This window comes from Vombatus ursinus, unplaced genomic scaffold (assembly GCF_900497805.2).
Source record: "Vombatus ursinus unplaced genomic scaffold, bare-nosed wombat genome assembly UNPS02010394.1, whole genome shotgun sequence".
NCBI classification, from domain to species: domain Eukaryota; kingdom Metazoa; phylum Chordata; class Mammalia; order Diprotodontia; family Vombatidae; genus Vombatus; species Vombatus ursinus.
In genome coordinates, this window is record NW_020950172.1 from 492,745 (window position 1) to 514,034 (window position 21,290).

General features: G+C 46.1%; 1 protein-coding gene across 1 annotated transcript in view; it reads right to left on the reverse strand.

The window, feature by feature from the left end:
• Positions 1–21,290, reverse strand: part of PHF21B (PHD finger protein 21B) — a 137,720-nt gene that overhangs the window by 90,131 nt on the left and 26,299 nt on the right. The gene's annotated exons all lie outside the window — the stretch shown is intronic.

Genomic DNA, 21,290 nt, shown 5'->3' on the forward strand with positions numbered 1-21,290 from the left:
ACTTAACCCCATTGCCTATTCAAAAATAAAATGAAATAAAATAAAGCTGTGACATCCCCGGTTCTAAGGCCCTCCTAGCTCTGACTGGTCATGGTCCCACTTTCCAAGAGAAGAGGCCAAAACTGAACCAAACATCATCCTCAGGCTCCAGGGAGATTTTTCTAGATTAAGAAGAGAAAACCTTTGTTTTAGAACCTCTCCCCTTGTGGCACCAATTTTGGGCTTACAGTGGAACCCAACCTTATAGCCCTTTGGCCTCTTTTCTGGTCCCTCATGTGAAGCCCTGATGATGATGCTCTTCTTTCTGAATAATAGGAAGGAAAAAGGTGCTCTGGTTCCTCATTTAGGTGGCCCAGAGGATGAAGTGCTGGGCCTGGAGTCAGAAGACCTGAGTTTAAATCCTGTTTCAGACACTTACTAGCTGAGTGACCCTGGGCAAGCCACTGAATGTCTGTTTGCCTCCGTTTCCTCCTCTGTTTGTCCTGGCCTCACCAGATAATCCCTCAAGGACACCTGAATCCCTGCCCACCCAGCACCACCCCTTTCCAAGTCCCTCCTCCCAGAAGTCATTTTGTATCCTCTTGTGTGTCGCTTTTCTCCAGTAGAATGGAAGGTCCTTGAGGATGGGGCTAGTTTCCCTCTGGATAACGAAGGCTTATGCTAGTGCCTGGCCCATAATAAATCCTTACAGAATTGAGCTGAATCCCCTGTTCATATCTATTCATTCATTCGTTCATTCAACAAACAACTTAAGTGTGTGCTCTGTGCTCATTGCTGTGCTAGGGGCCAGAGAAAATGCAAAGTTCTTCTAAGACATTGGAGTGCCAAACAAGCTGGGGCAATTAGTATCATCAGTACGGGCCCAGAGAAGGACCATGTGCCTCTCCCAAGCAGTACATACCTGGGGGACAGTAGGAGGGGATAAAGTCTTTCCATCACGGCAACTCATGAACTTTACGGAACTATAGACTGAAGCAGAGCGGGAATGAGGTCAGTGACAATGGAAGGGACATGAATGGAGTTGAGCATTCTTGGCTCTTGGAGGGAGGCTAGGTGCAGCTGAGGTTCATTATGACTCCGACTCCGTGGCGCTCTCTGGGGGTGTGGGAGAGATGGTTTCAGCCCAGGGTCTTCTTCCTCCTCCACCCCCTCCTCTCACTACTACTACTGCTACTACCACCACCACCACCACTGCCACTTCATTTGACCGCATAACAAAGTGATGGCTGGAAGAACTAAGTAGGCCAAGAATTCCTCCATGCTTTTTTCTATTCTCAGTGAAAACCATAGAGGCCGCTAATCTCAAATTTTCTAGTAATCACTAATAGGAGTCCCCCTATTTACTGCCAAAGAAATAGGCAGTAAAAGTGTCTCATAACTGACCATAAAGGAAAATGACCAACCCAAGGCCACTAAGGCCAGGTATAATCAATAACTCCTGACATGAAGAGTTTTATTAGGCTGAAACAAAACAATCCCAGCTTAGTTGTTTCCGTGACATATTGTCTCTCAACAGAGTCCAAAAGTGAAGCAGACCCCACCAAGAAGGGCTTCCTTCCATCCCCTGCCCAAGTGCTTCATTCAACCAGCAACCTTCAAAGGCGGGCAAATAGCGTTCATGCTGTCCCTTCATGGGCTGTGGTTATCTTACGGATGGCTACGGCACAAGGCAATCCCAATATCTAATCCAAATCTAGCCAGGTCACACTCCCATACCCATCCAAAGATCTGGTTACCTCTGGACTTTTGTCCCTGCTTCCCCTACCTCTATACCCCAACAGAACTAAAGAAACTCAGCATTCAATAGTTCTCAGTAGTCATCTGACCTAACATCCTTGGCCAAGAATCCCCTCTTCACCTTTTCTAACAAGTGTTCATCCAGTCTTGGCTTGAAGACCTACATTAACGGGGAGCCACTCTCTTATGAGACAGTTCATTTCCCTGTGGGCCATCTTCTCTCCAAGCACCATCTACTCCTCAAAGCACCACCTCAGCCACCCTAATGCTTCCAGGGCATCTTCCTAACAACTCCTACCCCAATGGTTCTCTCCTGGCTTGGACTTTCTACAGAATTTAGAGTCTGTGGCTTGCATTCTAGTCCTTGGCTGGAGAATCACAGAGTTAGAAGGGGCATCAGAGGTCATGCAACATCCCTGGTAAGTAGCCATCCAGTCCCTCCTTGGACTGATGGGCACCTCCCTCCTAAGGAAGGAGACTTTGGAATGAAAGACAGTCAGGTCTTCTGTTGTTATCCAATCACAGATGGATGTGCTGTCTCTCTACAAGGGGGAAGCTTTATCAGAACCAGGGCCAGGCTTTGCCCTTCTCTTTTAGCCACCACAGCACTTACCATCACTCTAGACACAAAGGAAACACTTAATAAATGCTTATTAAGTTAACCTGTTTGTCCATGGGGTGAGGAGGTATGAGTTGCTGTGACTCTAGCCTTCCCTCAATGGCGTTAGTGCCAGCTAATACTCCTGTCAATCAACTACATTCAGGGGGAAAAAACAACAAGCCAGCAGCTTCTATAGTACAGTGGTGAGCTTTAAGGGGACACCTGCATTCTGATGAATGCCTTGAAATAACCCTGCTTCCAACTGCCAAAGGGCACAAAGCTTTGACCAAAAGACATCTCTTGTCATCACCTTACCGGCACTTGTCAGTCAGTCAACAACCATGTATTAAACACTAGGTTCAAATAATGTGCTCATCACTGATGATACAAAGAAAAGGAAGGAAAGAAGGATGGGAGGGAAGGGAAGGGAAGGGAAAGGACTCTCACTCTAAAATGGGAGAAACAACACTTTAAACAACTAGTTACCTACAAGATGCATACAGAGTCAATAGGAGGTAATCTCAGAGGTGAAGGCAGGTGCCATCCTGACTACCATAGGTGGATGCACCTGTTAAACTCTCCAGTCTACTTCCTGTTTCATCATGTCATCTCAAGTTACTTCCTAGTAACTTGACCTGGCCTTGAGACTTGGCACCGTCCCCATTCGTATCCTAAATCCCGGTGGTAGAGCCATGACACTGTGACACTCTGACATTACAATGACTGATGAAGATCTCACAACTATAGAGCACTTTATGTTTATATAGCTTTTTACATGAGCGTCTAATGTACTCATACTCACCACAAGATAATACAACTATTATCTCCACTTCAATGACAATGAACTCATACAGTGTCCCACAGACAGCTGGGGGAAGCCGAGGAAAGGCACAAACCCGGTGCTCTGTCCACTGTATCCCTCTGCCTCTCAAGCCCTACAGCCAATAAATGTTTCCCCTGATTCTGCTCCACATACAGGAGGGGGTGTAGGAAATAGATTACTGAGGTTCAGAGGCAGCTCCTGAGATCCTTCTTAATGATACCCCAAATGTGACATATGGCCCAAGGCCCTTCTCTCTGTGGCTGCCATCCTTCCAAACCTCTGTCAGCACACTTGGAGCAAGCTCTCTACTAGCTAATGACACAACAAAGAGTTCTTGAGGTCCCCTCACCAGAGCCCCCTCTCCACCCAAAGTGTTCTGAAGGAATGGAGGCTTCCCTTTGAAATCCGAATTTCTTTGGTTTCCTCAGCTTCTTGTCAGAGGAATAGGATTCAAGAGAGTGTGTTCTAGATCTAATTGCTTTGATGTTGTTAATGAAGCTATGAAAGCTGATGAAGAAAAGCTCTCTCTACTATATTGCATAAATTCATAGTGAGTTATGGATTGGGACACTTTTGCCAACTGTGCATTTTCATCATTTTATGAAAACAAGCAGAGAGAGTAGGCTTAAGGCTATAAAAGCTTGTCCTGTCTCAGACAGAAACTGAGAGAGAAGAGACAGAGACAGAGAGAGGGAAGGAGAGAGACAGAGACCGAGACCACCTGGAGCAGTCACTTACCTTTCCCACTGCACTTTTCCCCAATCTTCACCACAATCAGTCAGCATTTAATATGCATTTATTAAGAATCTACTATGTTGTCTGCATTAGAGTGCGGGCGGGGGGGGGGGGAAGGGAGAGGTGCCAGGGGCATAGATCGGGCTAACACAGCCCCCCAAGGAGCTTACAGTAGGGAAATGACAGAGCTCATGTCCCTCTGCCACTTTAAGGTGTATAAAGGGCATTCCTTCCAACAGCTCCCAGGTGTACAAAGAGCCACTACGGCATGACGATCCCCATGTTACAGATGAGGAAAGTGAGGCCCAGAAAGGAGAAGCACTTTCCTCTGGGTCACAAAGGTTATAAATAGCAGGGTCTCTCCTGTCCTTAAAATATTTTTGCTTGATTCTAGCGTCCCCTAAAGCTATCATCCGAAACCTCTCCTCCCTCTCAGAGCCAAACTTCTAGATGAAGATGTCTGCTCCCCTTTTCTGCACTTACTTTCTTTATTTTCACTTCTTTCTCGTCTAGTTTCCAACCTCAACAGAAACTACTCTTTCCAAAGTTACCAATGAAGCCCTAAGTGCCAGATTTGATGGGTTTTTCTCAGTTCTCCTACTTGATGACTGCAGTCTTTGGTACTGCTGACCACCCTGTCCTTCTAGATGCTCTCCTGTCTCCATTTTCATGATGCTTATCTATCCATGGCTTCTCCCAGTCTCTTTTGCTAATCACCATCCATGTCTCACCATCTGTGGACAGCCCTCAAGCTTCTGTGTTGGGCCTTCTCTTTTTTTCTCTATAGTATACTGTCCTCCCTCTTTTGAGAAGGCGATTTCCCACTAATTCATCCCTATGCCAATGACTAATAGGTCTATCTATCTATCTATCTATCTATCTATCTATCTATCTATCTACCCACCCACCCACCTGTAGCCCTAATATCTCTCTTGGGTCACAGCAGATATGAACTACCTAATGGGTTTCTCCACTTGAATGTTCCATGGGCAACTCAAACTCAACACAGTCCAAATAAATCCATTACCCCACCATGGATCCACCTAACCCCCAAATTTGTTTATTTCTTCCTGTCACTCAGGCTTCACCCTTGATTCTTTCCTCTCCCTGATCCCTCTTTCCAATTAGTGGCCAAGTCTCACCATCACACAGCTAGATTGTCTCTGGCACCTTCCCCTTCTCTCCATTCACAAGGTCATTGCCCTGGAGCAGGCCCCTAATTACCTCTATCCTGGACTTTTGCATCAGCCCACCCTTGCCATCTTCCAATGGCCCCAAAATAATCTTCCCCAACCTCAAGTCTCCCCAGATCACTTCCTTGCCCAAGAACCTTCATTGGGTCTCTAGGGCCATAACACATTATTTCAAGACTTTCCAGTGTGACTCCAGTTGTTTCTTCCAGGAATGCTGCCCACTGCTTCCCTTCATGCACTTAAAGTCACAATCCAACTGGCCTATGTGCTGTTCTCCCAATGGGAACCTTTGCATGTGTGTCCCATGTCTAGAGGACATTCCCTCTTCACCACTGCCTCTTAGAATCTTTGGCTTCCTGCAGGACTCAGCTCAGAGGCCTCCTCCCACCGGAGGCCTTCCCTAATGCTTCCAGGGGTTAATGCTCCTTACCATCCTCCCTCCTTGGACCAGCATGTCTATACTCTACTTAGACATGCAGTATCCCCCAGGAGAATGTAAGCCCCTTGAGGGAAGACTAGGTTTTTGCTTTTTTCCTTCATATCTCTATTGCCTAACACAGTGCTCTTCAACTGCAAACACATAATAACTGCTGCCTGGATGGGACTGTATAAGAGAGTTGGATTCAAATTCAGGCCTTCTATTCTAAAACCAGTGCTCTTTCCACTGAACCACACTGCCTCCCACTATGACCCACTGCCTATGACTGACATAGAGAGGGCACACTTCATACCAGGGTCAAGGTTCAGGGAATATTGGAGCTGGAAGGGCCATCAAATGCTTGGGGGTCCAACTCATTCATTTTACAGAGGAGTAAAAAAAAAAAGTCCAGAGAGGTAAACATGATCAGTAGGTGGAATGGCCCAATTTGTCTGGAGTGTGAAGCATATGGAGGAATGTAGTGTAAGATTCAGCTACAGGTCAGATTTTATAAAATATCAGAGCCAAGAGCAACCCTCTGATGTAATCCAACCTTCTTATTTCATAGAGGAAGAAACTGAGACCCAGATATTAGAGAATTTTCTAAAGATCACTCAGCAAGTTAGTAAGAGAGACTAGACTAGAACCCAAGTCTTCTAGTTCCATGTGTTTTCAACTGTACAATGGAGGCTCCCTAAGTAGGCTGGAACCAGACAAGGAAGGACATTGAATGCCAGCCTGAGCCTGGACTTTATTCTGCAGGCAACAGAGTGCTACTAAAGGGTTCTAACCATGGGAAGAAAAGTCACAGGACCTGTATATTAGGAGAATTAATATGGCAGCTGTATAAAATGAGAAGACAGAGGGATAGCCTAGGGGCAGGGAGACAGATGAATTAGTAGACAGGAAGAGATGAGGACCTACCCAAAGGTCCCTGCAGTGAGAGTGTAGAAGAGGGGCTAGTTGCCAAAAGCAATGAGGCAGAAAGGACAAGACTTACTAACTAATGGAATGTGGGGGATGACAAAATGGAACACAAGGAGGAATGGTCCTTAGTCTCAAGCCAAGGGAAGTGGAAAGATGAGATGAATAGAAGTAGGAAGTCAGAAAAATAGATAAGTCTGGGAGAAAAAAATCTCATAGGCAAGAGAAAACACGTGCCCCAATGTGTCTACATTCGAGACTCAACTCTAACCCACCTCCTATGGGAGGCCTTCCCCAACCCTACCTCCAGTGCCTCCCTCTGAGATGGCCTTCCAGCTGCTCTGCGAACATCTTGTGTGTGCATTGCTATGGGCATGTTGCCTCCCCCACTTGTGTGTGCAATCCTTGGGGCCAGGATTGTTTTGGCCTTTCTGTGTACCCCCAGCACTTAGAGGATTGCTTCATAAGTGATTATTGATGTTTGTTGACAAAAATGAAGGAAAGAGCAATCAATTCATTCTCATCTCATGCTGGTAACTTGATCCAATTCAACAAGGAACTATGAAGCACCTACCACATGCCAGGCATTGTGCTCAGCCCTAGAGTCAGAGAGACATTACAATAACTTCTTCCTTCGAGGAGTTCACATTCTCCTGGGGCCTACGACAAGTGCACAGTAAGTCAAGACAAAAAAGTAATTTGTAAAATGTAATCTCAGAGGGAGGGAGTTCTAACAATGAAAAGGATCAAGAAAGGCCTTGGAGGTGGTTGACAGTCTGATCATGCCACCTGTGAGACGCAAAGTTAAAACAGAGAACCTGGACCACTGAGGGATGAGAGATGGCCAGTGATCTAACCACCTGGCCCATTCCAAGAACTGCTTAGATGCTTCTTGGACCATCCTCATACAGGTTTCCCATGATGCCCTGATATCGCTACCTCTTCACCATCAGCAATGTGAATGACAACTAGAACGTCTCTCTCGTGGATTTTCTCTCTCTCTTTTTAAGATAAAACAAACCCCCTCGAGGGAGCAACACTTGGAAAGCCACAGGAAAAGGAATTGGTTTTGCTTCGCAGTAGCAGACACATCAAGCAGAGGATACAACTTCACTAGTCTAAGCAACAGCGCTGTTGGCTAATCTGCCCCATTGACATGTGGCATGTGGCATTTGCCATGCTTCTCCAGCACTCAGGAGCTGCTCGTCTCTCCTGGAAAGGCTTCTGCAGCACTGGGAGCTGTCCTCCACAGAAGGCCTTCTGCAGCTCCAGGAGCTGTCCCCAACTATCACTAGGAGGTCAGAGGCAAAGCTCACTAAAGGGGAGCACTTGAGAGTTTATGAGTGCTTCCCACAAAGACTGCATCCATGATGGTGACAGCAGTCACTCCCGCTTACACAACTTTTTAAGGCTGGCAAAGTTCTCACCATAGTCCAGGAGGTAGGCAATGATAGGAGACTTCGTTCCATGTCAAAGGAAACTGAAGCTTACGGGGAAAATTTGGGGATAAATTACACCTGGCATTTCTATAGTGCTCTCAAATGTGTAAATGTTTTACTCGTTTGGAGCTGCATCTCCATTCATCAGTTTCAGGGCTCCACAGGAGACTGAGCCTTAATGTTAGCTGGGGCCACCACCACCCCTCCTCCCTTAGCTACAGAAGCCTAAGCAGAATTAACATGAAACAAGCAACCAACAAGCATAGATTAAGTCCCTACTGTGTGTCAGGTGCTGGCCTGGGTGCTGAGATACAAAGATGAAGGTGAAAAGTCCTTGCTCTCAAGGAACTTACATCCTGTCAGGGAAGAGCCCTAACCCTAGTCTACATCTAACCACACACTGAACAAATATACATCCAAACAAGATGGTTTGGGGGAGGGGGCACTAGCGATGGGAGATCAGGGAAGGCTTCATGGAGAAGGTGGTCCTTGAGCTTAGTCTATAGGAAATAGAGGGATTCTGCTAGGAAGGAGTGCGTTCCAGGGCTGGGGGTGGCTAGTGCCAAGCAGCAGGAATTTGCAAAGTGAAAACCAGGGGGACACACATCTCGATGCCTGATCCTCTGGCATATCTCCTCCATAGCCCAAGAAATGAGGACCTGGAGCTCCCCTTCATGGAGAATGGACATTGGGAGCCTCTTGTCCAAGCTTCTTATTTAACACAGAGAAACTGAAGATTAGAAAAGTAAAGTGATCAGACATGATGTCAACCAGCAGGATCATGTGAGAACCAGGATCAGAGTCTAGGTTCCCTGTCCCCCACTCCATTGGATTTGAAGGTAGGAAACTTGAGTTTGACCCTAGCTCTGCTCCTCCCACCTTGTGTGACCCTGGACAGCAGTGGCTGGGCCTTAGTTTTCACATCTGTAAGATGAAAAGGCTGGACAAGATAGTCATTAAGGTTCTTTCCACCTCTAACCCCTCAACTCCCCAGCTCAGCGTCTCTCAAACCCCACCGCTGCCCTCACACTTGGAATCTCTGTACTCACTGAGGTTTCTTCAAACCTCCCTCCCTCCTCACCTCCCACGGTCTGCAACTTCCCTACACTATTCATACACTTGTTAAGGGGCTCACTCCTTGGATCACCCATCTCCCTGGGAAGAGATATTTGCAAAAGAATGTGCCAGGGGAGAATTGATGGTTTCACTGCTGCTTTTGTGCCCTCATGTGTGGACATGACCAGTTGATTTAATATACAAACAGGAACTATCTTGTGAAGGTGAAAGAAATATTCAAGGGACCTCAGTTCTAATCCTGGCTCTGGCATTAACTTGATGGGTAACATTGGGCAAATCATGTCAGCTCTGTGGACCTCAGCCTCAACATTGTTATGATAAAGAGAATGGCAGAAGGATCTCAATGGTCCCTCCCCATGCTGATAATCTGTGCATCTCCCAGTCAGCAAGGAGATATTAAGTTGGCAAACCACTTCACTAATGTTTATGTTTTCCCACTAACCAAGATTTTCTTCCTGGGTCATTAAAATTCTTGTCTATACATTCTGGTTAAGAAAGAGATTAGCTGGCTAATTTGTTGGTTCAACAAACACTAAACACTCACTGTGTGTAGTGTACTATGCTAGGCACTGAGGGTACAAAGATTAAAAACAACACAGTTCCTTCCTTCAAGAAACTTACTCTTTAACTGGGCAGATACAACATGTGCATGAAAAAGCAGAATACAAGGCGGAATGTCAAAGAGGCAAAAGAGGACCTCAGATAAGGAGCTCAAAGAAACAAGAAGAGGCAGAGATCATTTTCTCCCGGGGCATTCGGTAAGAGGGCTTCCAGAGGAAGAGGACACCTGAGCTTGGCCTTGAAGGCAGTTACCGACATCTAAAGGCTTGAGCACAGAAACAAGAGGGCCAGGGGCTAGCCATCCATGGAAACTTGGCCATGTCTTTGACACACTGGAGGCCTCAGTTTTCCCATTTATCAAGTTAAAGGGTTGGCCTCCGTCAGTGGATCCCCACCGGTCTGGTCCGAGGAGCCCTGAAGAGCAACAGAATAATTGCAAGGAGTCCTTCAATCCATATGTCTCCCAAGCACTGCCATGTTGATCTTTAGTGCTAACAAAATATGCTTTGGGCCTCTGTGTAACAAACAAGCAAGCACACCATCTGCAGCCTGAACAAATACACTCTTTCATACATAGATGCATGACTAGTTTTCCAGTGGATAGAGACACTGGTGTGGTTTTTAAAAATACAAATTCATTTAAAGTCTTTCAGAACTCACTGTGACTTTTGCCAACATGGGTTGTCTCACTTGATGGATATTGAGAGAACAAACCACCACAGCTTACGGTGACCTATGAAAGTTTATTCTATTGAAGAGCAGTCTCTGTGCTCCAAGAGGCTGGACCATCAGCACTGGAGTATCTGCAAGGATCCTTCCAGCTCTGTGTTCCAGGGACTAGAGTCAGAGCATAGCTCAACCCTCCCTTTGGGGAAAAATGATCTTTCTGAAAAGTGTGGGAGTAGAAAGAAACTGATCTTGATGCTGGAAGACCTGGCCATACTATTCACCAACTGTGTGACCTTGGGATCGAGGGGGTGCATTGAGATCAAGAGCTGGATTTGGAACCAGAGGATCTGGGTTCAAAACCCAACTATCTCGTTTACTACCTGTGAGACCTTAGGTGAATCACTTATATTCTCTGGACCTCAGTATCCTCCCCTGAAAATGAAGGGTCAGTCTCAATGACTTCTAAAGCCCCTTCCTGCTTTCAATCTGCTACCATGTCCTAAGTGTCTGGGCCTCCGTTCTGCACCTCTTACATGAAGGGACAGGGTATTGGACCTAATGATGTAATGGTTAGAAGCATCAACAAATGTATACCCATATCGTGACTACGCACCTGCCCTTCTGCACACGCCCAAGTCTTCGGCACATACCGAGAGATGATTCCTACGTAACCTGTTGCTTCACTGATCAAGGTTCTTGTTTTAATGGAGAAGTGCAGCTCACTGAGTCTGCTTGCATCCTGCTCTGTGTCTTCACCTGACTTGCCCTTGCCAGATGTGCACTGATGCTGTACAATTTATGTCAAATCAAACCAGAAAGTGAAGAGGAGAGGTTGCTCATCTGAACGGTGGGCATTGTTCCATTCACACTGGGTGAGCAGTTTAAATCAGATCTTCCAGACGTGAACATCATTTAGATTTAATAAGACAGGAGTTGTATATGATGGTACAGAGGCAAGCTAATTTGTTTTAAATAACAGCATTATACTCCCCCTACTTGCTTGGAAGTTATCCCATGCACAGGCACCTGCAAAGACCACAAGGATGCCCAAACAAAATTTAACTTTTTTAATGAAAGGACTTTGTGGAGGCAGACCAGAAGCAATGGCTTGGAGAGAGCCACAAAACACATCTAGTCCAACCCAGCATTTTACATAGGAGGAAACTGAGGCCCAGAAAAGGGAAGAGATCTGTCCAAGATCACGGGGACTGTCACAAAGCTGGAAGCTGAAGGCAGGGAAGTTGATCCCAACCTCCAGACTCTTCCCACAGAGCCAAAAAACCCTGGGCATTTTCAGCCTCATTAGTAACAATTCAACCCAACATTTACTGAAGACCACTAGTTGTCAGCAAACATTATTTAAAATGAAATGTCAGCAAGGATTATTTTAAAACCACTAGTTGTCACACTCCCCTCTGATCTTAATCTTTCACTTCTGGAAGGTCAGTAATGAGAGAAGGAGCTTCTCTGCCTGGTGACTACACCACTGGAATCCTAAGCTTCAAGAATCTCAGAGAGAACCATCTTCGGGTATCATGAAGTCAAGCCTGGAAGTGAACAGGAACCCTCTACACCACCATATTCAAGCACTCTCACAATAGCACCTGCTCAAAGACCTGAAATGACATGGAACTCACTTCTTCCCTTGTTGGACAGCTCGGTCAATTAGTAATGTCTTCCTCACACTGATTTAGCATCTACCTCCCTATAATTCCTCTCCATTTTTCCTATTATTTGCTCTGGGGTCAAGAAAAACAAATCTACTCTCTCCTCCACAGGCAACCGTTCTGATACTTGAAGACAGGGACGACATTGCCGTTAAGCCTGATCTTCTCCAATCTACGCATTTCCAGTTCCCTCCATAGATCCTCACATGGCCAAATGTCCAAGCCTTTCACCATCCTAGCCAGCCTCCCCTGGTCATGCCCCAACTGTTTAACATTGCTAACAGCTTTCCTGCATGTGGCATTCAGGACTTAGCCCCCTAGTGCTCCAGAGGGGCTCTGATCAGCCCAGAGGAAAGGAGGAACATCACCTCCATTCAAAACACCAAAACAGGATTCTTTGCAGTTCTCTGAGCCCCACTGGCTCTTCTGCGGCCATGACACTGTCTATTCCCATTGAACTTTCAGTTGACTAAGACCTAAAGATCTTGTTTACATGGACTATTGTATCACCATGCCTCCCCTGATATGTCCTTGGACCCTTGACTGTTCAAGCCCAAGTGCAGGACTTTATATTTACCCCAATTAAATTTCACCTTGTCATTAATCCCAGGCCACTTGAAAACATTAGCAGCTGCCCCATAGTTAACCACTACATTAACATTAATAGTGAAAAACCAATTGCCTGTCTTCAAGCAAAGTTAAAGTTATCTGTCATAATAAAGCAAAAGATGGAGGAAAAATCCATGGGCTAAAAACCAGGAGACCAAGGTTCCAGTCTAAGAGCTGAACTGAACTGCCTGTGTGACCCACACCACGTTGCTTTTGCTGTTTGACCTTCATTTTTGAAGAGGACAAATGACATCATGGGGTGATACCTTGACTTGTGCCTGAATTGGATTTAAGTGAGGCAGAGTTGCACAAAGTCATCAGCTTCACTCTCTCTTCCTGAGCCATTTAAGTCCAGTGGCAAGACAAAAGAATGGGTGACTGGTGATGGCCTGGAATGTGGTGGATAATTTTGGCATCTTCAATGTCTGACCAACCTCTGAGCATTCCACAGTGACTGCTTCTGCTGCCTTCATGGCCGTTGGAACAAAATCTTCTCATCCACCCACTCCACCAGGGAAGTCTCACATGTTTGGGATAGACATCTTCCTAACTCACCAGCAGTTTTGAGGTCCCTTGGTTACTCTCAACCTGGCTTAGCCTGTGTGCCAACACAGTTTAGCAGGGTGTGGTCACTGCACATGCTACAGCTTGCTGGAGCCACAGGTGAGAGTTGAGTGCCAGGTGGACACCAAAGATAGATCAGCAGCCCTGAAGAGTGGTCAGCAGGCCTTTATATCAGAGGCACTAGTGCTCTCTGAACACCTCATCCACTCCAGGCCATGTCACTCCCTATCCCTGGAGCCCCAGCTGTCTCATTTAAAAAATGATTAGGACTAGATGCTCTCTTCCAACCCTCAGTTTGGGTTCTAAGATCCTTCTCAGCTCTGACAGCCTCAAAGCTAAGATAACTTCTACTTCTGACCATTCTAAAGCCCCTCTCCGCTCTGACATTCTCTGTTCTAAAATTCCCTCCTACTCCTACTCCTTCCCAGCTCTGGCATTTTAGGTTCTAGGCTCCAAGGTCCTTCCCAGCCCTGCTACTCTAGGTTCTAGTCTCTAAGGTCCCTCCCAGCTCTTCAAGATTCTGTCCTCTCCACACAAAATGCCCGAGTTCAACCCCCACCCTCCTTTTAGCGAGCTCCTCTTCCAGGCAAGGACAGTGTCATTGTCTTTCCTAGGAAACTGTTGCTGATGTAGGCAAACTTTGCTTCTAATTAGCTCCTGAAAAGTTCAATGGCAACTGCTCTATTTTTTCACCTTTTATATTAAAGGGATTTTTTTGCCTTCACACACATTTAGAGCCCAATTTGACTGTGTTTGGCTCCCAGCTTTGGCTGTGTGATCCCGCCCACTTTGATCTTCTCATCAGTTTGGGGATCTCCCTCTTTCCCCACCCCTGGGTCTCCCAAGACCCCAAGCATCTCCCTCCCACCAGCAGGCCCTGGGCCACTCCTGTGCACACACTCCAGCTTAATGAGCTGCCTTTTTCAGGAAGAGAGAGGCATTGATTTCCTGATAAAAATCACAATTAATTTTAAATGCCCTTCACAAACCTTGTTATAAATAATTGCTAGAAACAAGCAAAGTCTGAAATTAGTTAAAATCAATGGCCTTATTTGATAGGCTGTTACTCCTTTCTTTGTTAGAAGCAGGAGATGCTTATTAGGATCACAGACCTCTAGCACACTGGAGCTGGGGGACCCTCAGAAGGCAGCTCTCCCAGGCTTCTGTAGGCCCCTTGGGTCAAGTGCCTTGGCCACACATTCCACTGGCAAGTGGCATTCAAAGCTCTTCATCAATAAGTTAGGGAGAAATTGTTCCAGTAACAGTGGACCCACTCATGATACTGGCAAGAACTTCCTGGGGGCAAATGAGAGTTCTGTCTGCAAACACATGGTTGGTTTTAGTACCATTGTGGAAGTTTAGAGATGGGAGGGACCTTAGAACAGGGGATGTCAGAGCTGGGAGGGCCCTTAGAACACAATGTCAGAGATGGCAGAGCTCTAAAACAGGGAATATTAGAGCTTGGAGAGAAACTGGAACACAGAATGGCAGAATTAGGAGAACCTTAGAAAAGCTAATGATGATCTTAGAAGGAACCCTAGAAGTTAGAATGGGAAAGAACTTTAAAGATCATTTAATTCAATCCTCTTTTATGGATGGAGAAACTGAGTCTCAGAGAAGGTCAGTAACTTGCCCAAAGTCACACAGAGCCAGAGCATGAATTCAAACTCAAGTCTGAAAGCAGCCTTTCCTTTCCAGAGGAAGGTGATTAGGGCCTGAAAGATGTTTAAAATTGATCTTTAAAAGGTTGCCTTGCAATCCCCTATGTACAGGCCACTCACAGTCTCAATACAGAGGGGTTAAAATGAGATAGCGCATGAAAAATGCCTGTTAGTTATCATCCTTATTAAAATAAAGGAATCAGTGTTGGTATTCACCTTTGGTAAGTGGATAGAAACTTGTATATACAAACTTATATGTATAAATACACTTTGAAAATCTCAAAATCCTATGACCTGAGGTGGAAGAGATGTTGGGAGACAACATGGCACGGTCTATACCTGACTAGGAATCCATTCAAGCACCTCTCCCAAACGTGGTCATCTGCCCTTTATTCAAGCTTCTCCAGTGAGGGAGAGAGAACTCTTCCAGAGGCAGTGCAGGCCTGTCTGAGGCAACTCCACTAAGGAGTTTTTGTCCACATTGAGTGAGATCTGCCTCCATGGGATTCTTGCAGTCCCTCCCTTTGCCTTATATCAGGACGCCCTCTTAGCCACCATGAGCTTTCCTTTGAAAGTTGTCAGAATCTTCTTCCTCAGAGTCTGTTAGTAAAGTAAGGGCAGCAATTGTTGGTCGAGGAATGACTAGGCTAGTGCCAGGGGCCTGAAGTTTCTTTCTTTCTGCATCCTTTCTTTTTGTCCTTTTTCTGAGCTCCCTGTTTACTCTCTCTCTTTTTTTATTTTTTTCTTCCTCTTCCTAGCTTTTTTCTTTCATCTCTTTTTTTCTGTTTCTCTGTGTCCTCCTTGTTCTCTCCTTCATTTCCCCTTCTCTTTCTCCACATTCTTTCTACCTCTTTCTCTTTTAATTCTCTCTCTCTCTCTGCCCTAAACCCCACTTGAAAAGGAGATATCAGTAACATAAGACATCATTACTATGACCACTACCACCCTGACCCATTTATCCCATCACTGGCCACCACATTTTTTCTACAGCTTTGGCCCCACTGAGAAACAAAGGGCAGACCTAATAAACTGTCCACACAGCAGCCACACAACGTGGGAACAAAGTTGAGAAGTGCTAGTGTTTTTCCCCTACCTGGCAGAAATGTTTATTTGGAAGCACCATTGCAAGGTAGAGGAGTTTGATTTGATTAGCAAGTCTAAATGTATTAGCAGCAACCAGAAACTATCTTACAATTAGTGATAATTAGTTGCACTGATTGCTTCAGCCTGCAGTCTGGGGTGACAGCTGCTATTCAGTGGGACCTTGGTGAAATAAGATGATGTTTTTCTCTGTAAAGGCACTTGGATCCCTCAGGGAACAAGACCCCAGCCTGTCATCAGGCACTTATTAAGCCTCAGGAGCAGCTAATGAGTCACTTCACAGAGAAATCCATGCAGGTGCTTTCTATGTGGCAAGGCTTTGTGCTTGGAACGAGGGATAAAAATGAGTAGAGATGACACAGCTCAACCTGGGATGAGAGGCTGACAGCTGGAAGGGGTCTTGGAAATCATCTAGTCCATACTCTTATTTTACAGATGGGCAAACTAAAGCCCAGAGAGGGGAAGCAACATGCCACAGCTCAAATGACTGGTGAACAACTGAGCTCAGAGTTTCCAAAGCCATGTTCTTTCTATTCTAACAGACTGACTGTCCTGCTGTCAAGGAGCATACAGTCTAACGAAGGAAAGGCATGTGTGCAAATATAGAATGGCCCAAGAAAGAGAAGGATGAGAGTAGCAGAGTAGCTGTGGGAATCGGAGGAGGGGGCACATGCTTCCACCTGGGGAGTCAAAGAAAGCCACATGAAACAAGAGACATTAGAGGTGGATGGGTCTTGGAAGAAAGGAGCCAGGGAGAAGCAGAGAGAGGGGGAAAGCTGTTCTAGGCTCAGGGGATGAGGCAAGCAAAGGCATGGAGACTTGAGGAGTGGTGGATGAGCAGGGGATGGTGAGGAGGGGAGCACAGCTGGAACCTCAGGCACGTGTTATGAGGAAGAGTTTGAGATGTCAAGAGGTTGGCCTGGCCAGAGCCAGAAAGTGGACAGCCTGAAATGCCAAAGTCAGGAGGTTGTATTATACTCACTCAGTAGCAGGAAACCACTGAGGGTCATGTGCTGTAGGAGTCAGAACTAGAAGGGGTATATTTCCTTTCGTGTCAGGGCCCAGTGACAACAAACTTGAGTAGTCACAACCAAGGCAGGTCTCGTGAACATGTCAGCTCCATGGGAGCACAGAGTATTTCTTTCACTGTGTTTGTACCTTCAGAACCTAGCTCAGAGCCTGGCATGTACTGAGTGCTGGAGAGACTTAAACATCCAGAGAAGAATGTGGAAGATCAGGACCATGGCCAGGGCTCCTCGAAGCCCTTACATAAATTCTCTCTCTCTCTCTCTCTCTCTCTCTCTCTCTCTCTCTCTCTCTCCCTCTCTCTCTCGCTCTCTCTCTCTCATGGGCTTACCCAAAGAATCACCATGGGATTCCCTGTATCTTCATTACCATAAAAACCTGCCCCTTCCCTTTCCAAGCTGCTAGAGAGTAGTCTAGAACCAGATTACAGAGAAATATCCACTATCAATATCAATCCCACAGCCATGGTAGCCTGACCCCTTATGAGAGGTTCTCAGAAACCGGAAGCAGAGTCCATTCCATCAGAGACCAAAACCCAACCTCCTCATTTTAGGAGGAAAGCCAGGCCCAGAGAAGAGCCGTAACTTACCCAATATCAAACAAATAGTCAATGATAGTGCCAGAACCCAGGTCCTTTGTCTCCAAATCCAGCACTCTTTCCACTGGACTCCCCAGGTGGGTGAGGTTGTTCAAAATGAACACCCATAGTTATCACAACTCTCACCTTCATGACTCTTCACTAGTGGCAAAGAACTTCACAGTCATTAACATTGGATTCTGGAGGAAACCCTGGGAGAAAAACCACCACAGACAGGCAAAGGTAGAAGTATTTGATAACAGATGACATGGAATGGGAGGAGAGAGGGCTGATCTTGGAGTCAGGAAGACCTGAGTTCAAGTCTGAGCTCTGACACATCTCGGCCATGTGGCCCTGGGTCACAACAACTCTCTAAAACATTAAGATATACGTGAGCTGCTGATGTGTATTGGGTAAGGCAGTTTCCCAAAGGTCCACAAACCATAACTCTAAAGAAGAAAATTTCCAACTCAACACTTACAAGACGTTTGCAATTGGCTTCCAACCTCATCACCATTTCCTGGTGAGAGGCTTTCAGGAAATTTCTATTGGGTTTTGGGAGACTAGGGGGTCCCTAAGAGATTTGACAGGACCTGAGGCATACCTAGGGAGTATGAGATGCCTTGGGGCATCCCTAAGGGCATGTGAGGGCCTAAGCCATCCCCCAAGGCATCCATGCTTGACCTGCAGTCAAGGACAGAGGATACCAAAAGAAGAAGAAATGGGGTGGGGTGGGGTGAGGTGGGCTGCTCAGGGATGATTCTTGGGAAGGAGGGAAGGGAGGGCTCAAGCTGGCCTTGGATGATGGTAGGATGCGATAGACAGAGAAGTAGGAAGAGAACTTCAGTTCAGAGAGACTATCCCAGAGAAGGCCAGGAAGCAAGGATAACAATGACAATGGCCATCATCGCTCCTCCATGTACAGTGTTTCTGCCCAACAGCCATATGATTATCCCTGAATTGTATCATCTCAAAGCAGGAAGGGAACCTACCAGGGCATCTACTCTAATTCCTAGGATACCAAAGTGTCCAGTGTCTTTGGCATCCTTGATCCTCCCTCTGCTTACTTACTATCTGTGTGACCTCCTGTTGGTCAGTTAATCCCACTAGGCCTCACTTTCCTCATCTATAAAATGAGGGGCTTGTATCAGATGGCCTTTGATATCCCTTCTGGCTCTAAGTCCAAGCCCCTGTGAGCCTACCTAAGCAGAAGCACCTTCAACAACATTCCCAACAAGTGGTCATCCAGCCAGTTTGCAGACTCCCAAGGATGGGGAAACCACCCCATTCCTGAAGCAGCTCCCATCTGTTTGGGACACCTCTCACAGTTAGGAAGCTTTTCCTTCTATTGAACCAAAATACACGGGTTGGCATCTTCCACCCATCGCTCTTGGCTCTGCCCTTTAGGACCAAGCAGAGCAGAGTTGATCTCTCCTTCACATCACAGCCCTTCAGGTGCAAGGATATCTCTCATACCTCACCCTCCCCAGCACCCAACCAAGTTCTCTTCTCCAGGATAAAAATGACCAGCTCCTTCATCAATCTTTTCAGGACCCAGTTACGATTCTATCACTAATCCATCTCTATTTTAGAAACCAGGGAATAGATGCTCAGGGGAGGGGAAGTGATTTGGCCAAAGTCACATAGCTGGTGACAGCACAACAAGGTTTCAGCCTCAGCTCTGCTGACTAGCCTGTGCTGCCACCATTAACATGCAAGACACCAGACGAGGACAGTAATAGACACCATTCTGGGCAGAGCTCTGGGAAGAGCAGGAAGAGGGTACATGTATTCTGCAGAATTCCTGAGAGAGGAGACCACATTCCCAGTCCTGTGAGATCCATAATGAAGATTACATTCCAGGCATACCCAAAAGACAGTGAATCAGGTTTTTTTTCCCCAGGATCAAAAAGAGATGGCTTAATGCTACTTGCCAGAAGTCAGGAAAATAAAGTTCAACTCAGCTTTGTTAATTCACCATGGCACTTTAGGGTAAGTCAATTCTCAGAGCCTCCATTTCCTCATCCCTACAGTATTTTTCCTCCCCTTTCTTTTCATCCTGCCTCAGGTTATTAACAACTCTTCTTCTCCCTCCTCTTGCCTTTTCAGAACAGGTATCTGTACAAATTATGCCTCTCTCTCTGCTTTCATTGATACACTTCCCTCACCACTCTGCACATCTCCCTAGCCCAAGCCCCAGGTGTCCAAGAGACCATTTCACATCTGCCATGAAAGTGAGTGAACCTCTAGGAGCTGGCCATAGGAGTCCCATAGGAGTCGGGACTCAGAGAATCAGGGGGAAAATGCGCATCCCTAGTGGAGGAATTAAAGTCATGGATGGCCACATCATGCTGCCTACTCTCGCTTGTGGACTTCTCTCCCCTGACATCTCATTGACTCCCCAACTTTCCATTGAGACTGGATGAGCCTTTAATCCCTAGTACTATCCTGGATCTCCCAACTGTGTTCTATCTCTCACACTGTTCTCGGAATCAGCCCACCTCCTTCTCAGGCCCTCCCTTCCTTCAGCGCTCAGAGAACAAGTCCTCCAGGAAGCCTGGCCTGGACCCTAAGATGAAGGAAATCTCATTCCTTCACACTCTGCATGGTAGCAGGGGTGGGGAACCTGAGGCCTAGAGGCTACATGTGGCCCTCTAGGTCCTCAAGTGTGGCCCTTTGACTGAATCCAAACTCCACAGAACAAATCCCCTTAATAAAAGGATTTGTTCTGTAAAACTTGGACTCAGTCAAAAGGCTGTACCCAAGGACCTAGAAGGCCACATGTGGCCTCGAGGCCGCAGGTTCCCTACCCCGGTAGGGTCTGCCTCTATCCTCTGCCTTTATCACATTCTGCCTTAGACCACATTTACTTATCTACATATACCAGTCCCCAACATCCCTTTCCCCACACACACTGTGAAAGTCTTGAGACAGGATCTGGGTTAGCCCAACCTCAGAATTCCCAGCAGAAAACACAGGGCTCTGCACCAAGGTGCTTAATAGCTGCCTGTTGAATGATGAATCTGCATTAAACCCAGCTGGGCCTCTTCTTGTCAGATTGAAAACCTGCATCTAGGGAAGGGTTCAGCTCCTTCTGCCTTTGCATCTCCCCTGGCATGAAGCACAGAGCCTCATACACAGTCATGGGCCAAAGAATTCTTACTGAACTGAATGAAACTAAAGCCACCTCTTTAACTTTTCAAATGAGAAAACCGAAGTCAAAAGAAAAGGGGATTTGCACACAGTTATACAGCAAGTTAGTGGCAGAGCTGAGATTCAAACTCATATCTCTTGATTCCAAACCCAGGGTCCTTCTCAAGGAACCACATGTCCCCTCTCAGCATGTCTTCATATGTGTCTCCATCAAGCAGTCAATCATTAGGCCATGAGGATTTACTAAGGACCTACTATGTTTCTGGTAGCATATTAGGCATCGGGGTGCAAAGACAAAAGTCCAACATGGCCTGCCCTCAGGGAACTTACATTCATTCTATCAGGGAAGATGTGTACATATATACAAATATACAAAATATGCATAAATATAAGATAATTCAGGAGGTGGGAAGGCACTAACCACTTAGGGAGTGTCAAAAAAGGTCTCATGTAGAAGGCTGCATCTGAACTAAGCTTTAGAGAAAACTTGGGATTCTAAGTAGAGGTAGAGAGGAAATATACACCAGACGTGTGGGATGATAGTAATGATGACAAAGATGGTGATGATGAAGATGGTGATAAAGATGAAGATGGTGGTGATGGTGATGATGGTGGTGATGAAGATGATAATGATGGTGATGATGGAGATAGTGATGATGATGATAGTGGTGATGGAGATAGTGATGATGATGGTGATAACAATGATGGTGATGATGGAGATGGTGATGATGAAGATGGTAATGAAGATGATGATG